Genomic DNA, 9521 nt, shown 5'->3' on the forward strand with positions numbered 1-9521 from the left:
TTCCCAGCAGTCATTACAGTGTCCTTCACAACATGACTGCCATCGAGAGACCTGTTAAAACCACGCGGAGGTCAAGCGTGCTTTAAATCATACATGTTATTGACACGCTTTGAAAAGTGATTTCCCTCATCCACGTAGAGCCGGCTCTAACTTTTTTCCATTGCGGTATTTATAAACTAAAAAAGTAAACAAAAACTGAAAACTACATAGGAATGCAAAAGCTTTGTATTTCGAACCCATAATGAACTCACAGAGGAATAAAAACAAATTGGAGCAACCGAATGAAAGCCCTTGACTTGCCTCTCAGAAGATAAAACGAACACAATCTTTGTGAATCACATGGGCAAGTCTACCTGAATGTACCAACCATAGTTTGAAAGATTACGTTTTCACACCATATCATCTATTTATCGTGTTCACAAGCTCTTTCCCGATCGTTTTGCGCTAGAAGGATAATGATGATATTGCACAGGGCGAGCTCCAGAGCCACGATAGCATATCCTTCCCGACAAAGAGCATCTGGCATGCCATCATTAGTCAATGTTCCAGTCCTTTTGGACCACAGACTCCCTCTCGGGGTAACTGAGTCATGGACTGCCTGATGTCGAATCAATGCAACATATCAACCCTGAGCAATATAAAGTATGATGATCCTAAATGAAATGGCGAGTAAATCAGAGAGATATAATTGAACGGAGCAAACGAATGCACAGAGACAAATTCAGAATCTATTGGATTTACAGCAACTAAAAATAAATATCTATTTGGGTTTAGGGACCTTTCACAATGTAAACAAGATGTTCATTTAGGAAGCAGAGCAAGGCCATCGGTTCAATTAGGCCAGTGGCTAGACGGAAGATTGAAATAAGAGATTAGGTCGCAATCAATGGTCCCTCTTCCTGTGTCCTTTTATGCAGACATGTTAATGGTGTTTCGAGGGAGACTTGAGCATTAGTTACCTCGTTAAAGACTCGCTCGCTCTGATTTATTTGGAGTCAGACCAAGTTGCAGAAAGAAAAAAGAAAAGATTCAGTCACTTCTCACCACAGGTTTTAAATGACTAATGGTGGAATAACACAAGCATGGCAAAGGTTAATTTCAATTTTAATTTGTGTTCAATGGTTTCTTTGAAGTCATTCATGAAAGGAAATTAAAATATAAATTCATTTTCTTTTCTACAGTGGATGGAGTCGCTTGGATGAAAACATGACAATGAACCCCTCCGCCCACTTGGGTTAAAAAAAAAAACGTCCTCGACAGGGTGGACCGAACGATAGATGTGCTCGCTGAAAGGCCAACGTGTCAGCGCTGAAGCAGGTCACAGAAGAAGATCAAAGAACTTGATGTAGGTAAGTCAGGTTAGCTCCTCGTCGTTGTTCCGATGCCCTCTGCTCTACCTGCAGGAAAAACATTTTTTTCATCCTTCTCACTGTCACTCATCATGTTGGAGTTGGAGTCAAATTGAATTGATCAAGTAAATTGAACGTAAATATCTTGAATACCTTTTTTATACATTATCTCATATTTAATAATTGATCATAAATTTTGAGATGATAATGTGCAGGCTTAACGACCAGATCTATTTTGGAAAAATTCTTATATTGGATTTTTTATACCGTATTTTCCGCACTATAAGGCACACCTAAAAACCTCCAATTTTCTCAAAAGCCGACTTATAATCAGGTGCGCCTTATATATGGACCAATATTGAGCCACTACAGGGCCAATCGCTAGACAAGAGGACTTTGGTTTATCTTGTCATCAGCAGAGTAGATTCGCTTCGAAAACCGTTGCAGTTTAAATGTTCGTTGGGTGTGAAAATAATACACACTCTACGAGTCACAAAATCCACATTTGAAGATATTTTATGCACAACATATATTTTGCACATCCATTGGCCATGCTGCCATCCACTTTATTCATTCGAATTAGAAAAAAAAAAGACTAATCGCTACTTTGATGAACAGAAGATTCATTGATGTATCAACAACTACTGACGGTACACCAATTAAGTACAAAACAAACAATAGGAAGAGAACAAACAAAGCATTTCCCGTCCTTACAAGCATGTACGTAATCTTCTACAATGTGCTTGAACATCTCTTTTCAATGTTGCAGCTCTTGTGGGAGTTCCACTCCCCGAGCCTCATCTTAATGAGAGCGCTAATCATCCAATGCAACGGGCCAGGGAGGGAGAGCGAACGCCTTATGTTTCCTCCAGCGACTGGATGTGAAAATAATGATTCATTAGCTCAGGAGGAGAGAAGGCTCTGGAATTAAATCAATATTTTGGTTGGAGCACCTGCTCAAGAGCCTACTCAACGCAGGGAGGTCATCTTTGGTTTGCCATTGTGTTCTTTACTGATGACAGAAGTTGAAAAGTTCCAAATCAAATGTTCGTCTATTATAAACTCTTGAATCTTGAATCTTGAATTATTATCGTCGTCATCAATAGAATGCCTATTCCAGATAGAACGGTAAGTACAGAGGAGATTAGATACCAATCTGCCCGAGGTATTACGAGAACAATAGATTCATTTTGGGCTTCAATTTACAAAAATAAATCCTTACGCACTCAGGTTTTGACTCGGCTAACCTGCCGGTGAATCTTCCACTCATGTTCGTGACAGCTTATTGCCTATTTCCGAGACAACCGAGAATGACTGTTCTCGAGTCCCTCCTGCCATGTGCTTGTTGATTGATTCAGAGCGGGTTATTCCCGTCACCAAGACGACTCAAACGGTTCCATTCCAGGTAGCAATTGTGTTGCAGGTGCCTTCGGAATCAACATCAATTTGCAATCAGCCATCTGCGAGTCATCTGACTTCATGTCGTTTGTAATTAAAATATTATCTGGGTGGATGAATTATTACAGCTGTTTCTGAAACAAAGTCTTGAAAGAGCCTCATCTACTTTTTTTTGCGGGGGGTAAAAACGATTATATCGAACACACCTTAAATGGAAGACTTGCTTGAGCTGTACTGAATCATTCGAATCGGCTCAATAAAAAGATTCATCGACCAGATTTTTTTTCCAGATCCAAGATAAAAGGATCTTGACAATGTCACATTAAAATTGATTTATTATTTAGTAAATCATAACATTCAACTGCACCAAAAAAAGGGGGCGGGCCTTAATGGCAGTCTCACCTTAAGGGTGATTCTTGCACATTTCCAAAGCATATGCAAAACTGATGAAATGCCCTCGAGGCGGCCGCCGCACGGATGAGTGACAATTTTTTACGAGGGTGTACATGTGCGACTGCCGCCGCCTGTGGTGGAATAGCTTATTAACTGGCAGTGAAGCTGTCGGTGACTGACACAACATGGAGGACACGGGAGACACGCCGTCCACTCAATCACACCTCGGAAAGGAAAATAATCCTGGCAGAAGCGTCTCATGCCTGCTTTAAAGGACTTTGAAGAATAATTGTCCTGGCAAAAAGGACACTCGAGAACAAAATCAACAAGTCGGATGGAAGGTGAAAGGAACAAGGGTTTGTTCAAATAAGCGCTCTTTGAAATGTAACATGAGTAACTACAGAGAAAGACGCTTAATGCCATGTGACGGATATCGAGACGCACTTCCTTTTTTCGGGCCGTAAGATCCTTGGGTATTAATCGGAGACGACATTGCCAATTCAAGGATTTCTTGTGTGGGTTGTGTTTAGACCTGTGACTATATATGAAAGAGAAAAACATCAATGATGGAAATTCGTCACTCCTCGCCCACGCCCCGTGGCCTACCAAGTCACAGGTACGTGGAAGTCATGCGGATAGAAAAGTGCCAGAGCCGCTATCAACTAGCTAATAGCCTCTGGGAAAGCAAAAGTTGTTTTGAAGATCAAACTCAACAAGTTGCAGAGATGCACACCCACATCTCAAAGAAAGAAAAATCTTTTTAGTTTGGTTTTGATTTTGGTTTATTTTTTGTGTCCCTTTTGCCAGTGTTATGTTTTCCTTGTGTTCCTTTTTTTATGCATGGCTCATTATTCATCATTTTTTCAACCAATTATCATTAGCCCCGCCCCTTGCGTCTTCCAATCAGCTCCCTCGGTTAATTGTGTCTTGTCCAGGTGTTCCTCGTTACCTCTTCAGTTTGTCTATATATAGTTCCTGCTGCCTTCCTAGTCAGTCTTTAGCAGGTCATGGTGCTGTGTCATGATGTAACTGCAATTTAGTCAAGTTTCAAGCCGTCATTCGCAACTTTCCAGTGAGTATTTTAATTTCCGTTTCACATTTTCGGACCACATGCAGAGCCGTTGCGTAGCTCAACAGATGCACTGATGCTTAGCTGTGGAAAGGGCAAACTTTAAGGATCACCAGATGCAACATTTGCCACCACACTCGCTACGCGTCACAATGCCATGCATGCAAAGCAAATGAGGTTTCTAACATTCTGCAGTTAGTCTGATTGAACTATTTTGAAATGTCACAAAATAATATCCAATATTAAACAATCCGTTTTGTGATGTGGACTTCCAAGTTGCTCGAATTCCAAGACATCCAAGACACGATGAATCCAAGACACAATGTATCCAACCCATTGAGGAATGTTTTTGCATGGAGATAGAGACAGAGCGATCCTTTCCGTCTGTCAAATCCTCAAGTTGCAGTGGCTCAATAGAAGCTGCTGCTGCTGAATAAATGACATATGACAGCTTGCTCGGGGTTTGCCAAATGGAGCTTTAAGGACAAGAGCATGAGGAGTAAAGGTTGCCAAAAAAAAAAACACACATTCCCAGAAATTATTTCACGAGGTGGATATAAAAATAAAAATTCAAACCCAAGAGGGTGTATTTTATTTTTTTCAAAAATCAACAGTGCAATCTTATTTATAGTTGGACAAATCTCTAAAAATAAAAAAACAGGCCCACAATGGAGTTGTCAGTTTCGAAAAAGCAAGTTTTGGGAGACTTTGAGTGACAAGCATGGGGATAAAAATCACTCCTGAATACTTGCTGAAGCAATTTTGCGCAATTTATTGTGAAGTACAACTACTTGCGGTCTTCATTCCAGCGTGTTTCTCTCCCTGCAAAAAGCACCTCGACATTTACATCAGGAGTTTCGAGGAGATAAATAATGGGCTTGTTTATTTGTTTCACTTTTTCCAACGGCAGCAGGTCGTTTGCTCCTCGGCGCTGGACGGCTTCTCTGTTAATAGGCTGGAAATGGCTTCCAGAATGTGGCTGCGCTAGTGTGTGCGTGGAGTTCATTAAAATACACCGATAAGATCATCATAACTTACGTACTCAACGAGGTTTTTTCGTGTTTCCTCCAGGCTCGGTGCAGATGATGCCACTTTTGTTAAAAACAAAACATAAGGGTGACGATAATACAAGGCCTTGACAATATGGCAGAAAAATATCTTGAACACAAAAACATGTAAACAAGAAACTCTGTATTATTAAAAGTAAATCTCTAAAATCTATTAATGGGCCTTAATGAGTTGTACTAATTTTCCGGGAGAGTTTTCGTGGCATCTCTGATTTCCAGCATGTAAAAATTTTGTTTAATTGGCCTTTTCTTAATCTTAAATGGGTTGTCCACTATACTTCATCTTTTTATTTTTCAAGTTTATTTTGACGCTATGAAAAACAACAAGCAGTTACACATGACGGCAAGGCAATGTTTTGCCACTGTTTATTCTCATTTCTGCTGTGTCGGCGATATTCTGTAATTAAACTTTTTAATGGCCGAATGTTTTTGCAGCACTTCAGAGTGAGCTGTTTTATTTATAGCGGTGGAACTAATGACGCTAAATGAAATAGTTTTATAGACTCAAATACAATTACTACTTTCATTATGTAAGGCACATGGTAGGTAGATGGATTTAATGAGCAATGATAAGTAAAAAAAAAAAAATGTATAACCTGTGCAGGAATGCAAAATTAATCCTCCCTTCCACATTAAAAAAAAAATATATTGTCAGAGAGGGAAGCAAACACATTAATTTGACTTTGATTTGTGCTCGTGATTTGATTATTTGCGTTTAACTGAGATTATGTCTGTGGCAATTTTTGGAGTAAACAACTCTGCACCTTATGAAAAAAAAAGTTTTATTGATCTGCTGTTTGTGGGTATTGTGGCTGAGACCCACACAGAATAACTCTGGTTCCCTCCAGATAAATCTGACAGGTAAAAAGGAAAGGACACCAAAAGAGGCCAGCATGCAGCACATCTCCACGACAACTAGCGTCCTTATCAGCCCGTTCCAGCTCGTCCATAAAGCTCGCGCAACCTTGCTCCTACTGAATTTGAACATATTAGAATAAAATTGAATACAAACTAAAAAGATTTTCTGCGGACATTTTTCAATTTGCATTTAAATGACTTTTTTCCATCTTCAAAAGTTTATCTTTCGTCTAAACTGACTTAAAAAAATACAACTGGTTCATGAAGCAAATTTGAAGCTTCATTATGTCGTGAATGAAATTTCAGAACGGAAACAATCGGGCAGAGGAGTGGTTAGATAATATTTTTTTATTATAAGTGTGTGGGGAAAATGTAAGCTATCGTTTTTATGATCCTATTAAATATGAAAGCCTCCGCAAGATATGATTACTTTAAACTCTGTCGAAAATATATTGAGTATGTCTATACTTTGAGCAAAGTTCCTTGTCACAGCAGCTCATTTGTTAATTTTAGTGTTTCTCCATGAAAGAGAAAATTGAAAAGGTATGAGAAGGTTATTGCAGTCGTTTACTTTTATACCGCCGTAATTTCATTTTGCATACATTTAATTGGCCGTTGAGTAGAACAATCAAAAAGAGATTTGCTTGAGTTGAAAAACTACTTTAAAAAAAAAAAAAAAAATACAACTAAATAAACATTGACATTCATTGACCTGTGCCTATTAACACTGTGTTTGGCTTTTCAGGGATGGCTAATCCAATTTGGGAAGCGGCGCAAAAAGAGAGGATGTCGTTAACATTGCACAGGTGAGTAGTTAAATGAGATTGCTCTCTTTTTTTTTTCTTTTTTTTCTAACAGCAGCACTGTTTTGCTGCTTTTTATTTTATATGTAAATTAAGCACGTATCTTTACGCCCTTCACGTAAATAGCAGGCATTTAAGGAACATAATATGTCGTTTTTTGTCGACAAGTCATCGAGTCTCTAAGAAGCACGCGGTTTGTGGTGCATGAAGCCAAGTCCGAAGATAAACAGAACGGTTCCGCGCGGTGACACCTGCAAGCCCGGATAATGCCAGTGCAGATTGGAATCTTTGACTCAAATCCCCGTCGGAAGCTCGAGCGTCTCTCTGACTGTGCTTGAAATTTGTCCAAGTTGCAGGTGTCTGCTCATGATACTGCCATCAGAGGAAAGGGAACAAAGATAAAATTAACAATTCCCCACAGTTTGATTGACCCGTCAACTCCGCCAATGGCCGCCACTTTGACAAGCGCGATACAGTGTTGCGTTTCTTTCAAAAGCATTTTATGATCTCGCCGTAAATGCATCCCCGAGGGGGGGGGAGCGTCATAAAAAAGTTGTTTCCTGCGTCCTTCATTATCTCCCTATTATAAAACACATCATTTAGAGCATTGCCGTTGATCTTTATTGACCTTGTCGTCAAGCCAAAATTCTTTATCGCATCGTTTCCATGTTTTATTTAGTAGCAGCAAAGAACATAACGCTGAGAAGGGATTGAAACTCCAGAAGATGAAGTCGGAATTTCGAATGTACAGTATCGGTTTATGACACCACAACAAAAGCTTGACATGAAAAAAAAAAAAAAAAAACTAGACTAGCCTTTTGTTTTCGCCACAAGACTTTTTAGCAAAGGGGATGGCAAAGTCACAGGAGATTTATGAGGCAATGTTCAGCGCTCTTTAAGAGGATGCATACGGGAGTGTGCTTAATGATTTATTACCTCATGACATTGTGGAAATCAAAATGGATTTTAGAAACTGCTCAACTCTTAAATCCAGACCTGGAGGAATGTGATTTATGGAAGTGACACACTGTGCTCCTCCGTGGGCCTTTGCAAGCATGTGTGAAACTGCATTTTGGCCCCATTAAGCATACTCATGTTATGTACAGTTAGTGTCACGCCTTGTTGCCTATTTATTTTGCATGAATGTGCATTTATTCATTCTGTCACTTTTGCAGACGCTGCATTATGTAAAACATAAGGCTGTCTATGTGACTGGAGTTGTTGTTCTGACGGCGGATGCAGTTTTTCTTTCGACTTGACATTTCGGCCTTATATGAAAAAGGTCATAATGAAGATGTTAATTGCATGATGAAAAAAATCCCAGTGCCTGTGAAATTAGCTTTTTTTTTTTCCCTAAGACACACGCTGAGCCTTCGCTGTCGGCATGGCTGCACCTGCTGCTATGATGAATATTGTTCTCGCAGGTCACTGACCTCACATAATGCTCGGAAACGGGCCGCACCTGAACCGATCCGCCGAAATGAGCGCCGACACCTGTGAAGACGGCCAACCTGAGCACATTGTACTAAAATCACAAAAGTAGTCTGAGTCATATTTTTCCCCGAGGGAAGAGAGCTGGGAGAAGCAATCGTGCACGAAAGCATATTTTTTCTTACGTGGAAACAAAAATTTCAACTTTGCCCTTTTACTGGGGTGAAAGCGGGGCACAGTATAAACCCGGAAAAGAACAAACCTCAAAGGCAAAACTGTAAATTTAAAAGGACGATAGATGAGTCATCGGCGTTATTATTCTTGTTTATGTCAATAATTATGAATTCCACCTCTAGAAGATACATTGGCCTTGACTGCACCTCGTCCTTAATTCGTAACATGCATCCATAATTGATATTTTCTCTCGTCGTCTCATCTTGTAATGCCTCCAGCGCTTTTTCGCCATTCTCAGGTGATTTTTATGTATACACACTTACTCATAGTGCAAAGTATTTGTGCCACCTCTGTTTGCAATAGTGTAACTCGCCTGGAAAAGTCAAAGCACCCCCATGAGTCATTGTTTCTGAATATTTCATCTAAAAACGCCTCGCAGGAATTGACGTGCGTGTGCGCACTTTAGCTGGAAATTAACTAATGACTTTTTGTTAAATAGCCTCCAAATGTCCCTGGTAAGTTTATTAATGAAGTAATTAAATATAAGGCATGATTCAAATAAGATATTCTGTTTCTGTCTCTTGTTGTTCCCTTTGCGCCACTTCATATATTATTCAAGGAAAAAAAGCTTTTTACCAGCTTTATTTCCAGAAAACAGACTTGTTTTTACTTTTCCAGGGTCAACCCATTGGGAAGGGCATTGGCCCCTACTACTCTATTTCAAACTACATTACGTGGCATTCCCAACAAGGGATGATTCAGTTGCGTTTAAAAATAGCAACCTTGAAAAATATTTATACGCTATAGGGCGGGTCGGTCACACCGTTTGTGTGATGCACGGAGGTAAATGCTAGCGTCAGCATGACCTATTGTTTTTTTACTGCCTAATTGTACCAAATTAATTCATGTATAATTTTTTTCAAGGTTTTTTTCAGATACTGTAACTGCACAGAAAATGCAATTTCAAAAAGCTAGCTGC

At 39.6% G+C, this 9521-nt stretch overlaps 1 long non-coding RNA gene across 1 annotated transcript; it reads left to right on the forward strand.

Moving 5' to 3' along the window:
* The first annotated feature begins 4128 nt into the window (after positions 1-4128).
* LOC125979667 (uncharacterized) lies at positions 4129-9106 on the forward strand. The gene is made up of 3 exons (XR_007485377.1): positions 4129-4212; positions 6880-6940; positions 8362-9106. It is a non-coding gene; the product is annotated as an uncharacterized lncRNA (long non-coding RNA).
* Positions 9107-9521: the final 415 nt, after the last annotated feature.

Source organism: Syngnathus scovelli, chromosome 13, assembly GCF_024217435.2.
Source record: "Syngnathus scovelli strain Florida chromosome 13, RoL_Ssco_1.2, whole genome shotgun sequence".
Classification (NCBI taxonomy): domain Eukaryota; kingdom Metazoa; phylum Chordata; class Actinopteri; order Syngnathiformes; family Syngnathidae; genus Syngnathus; species Syngnathus scovelli.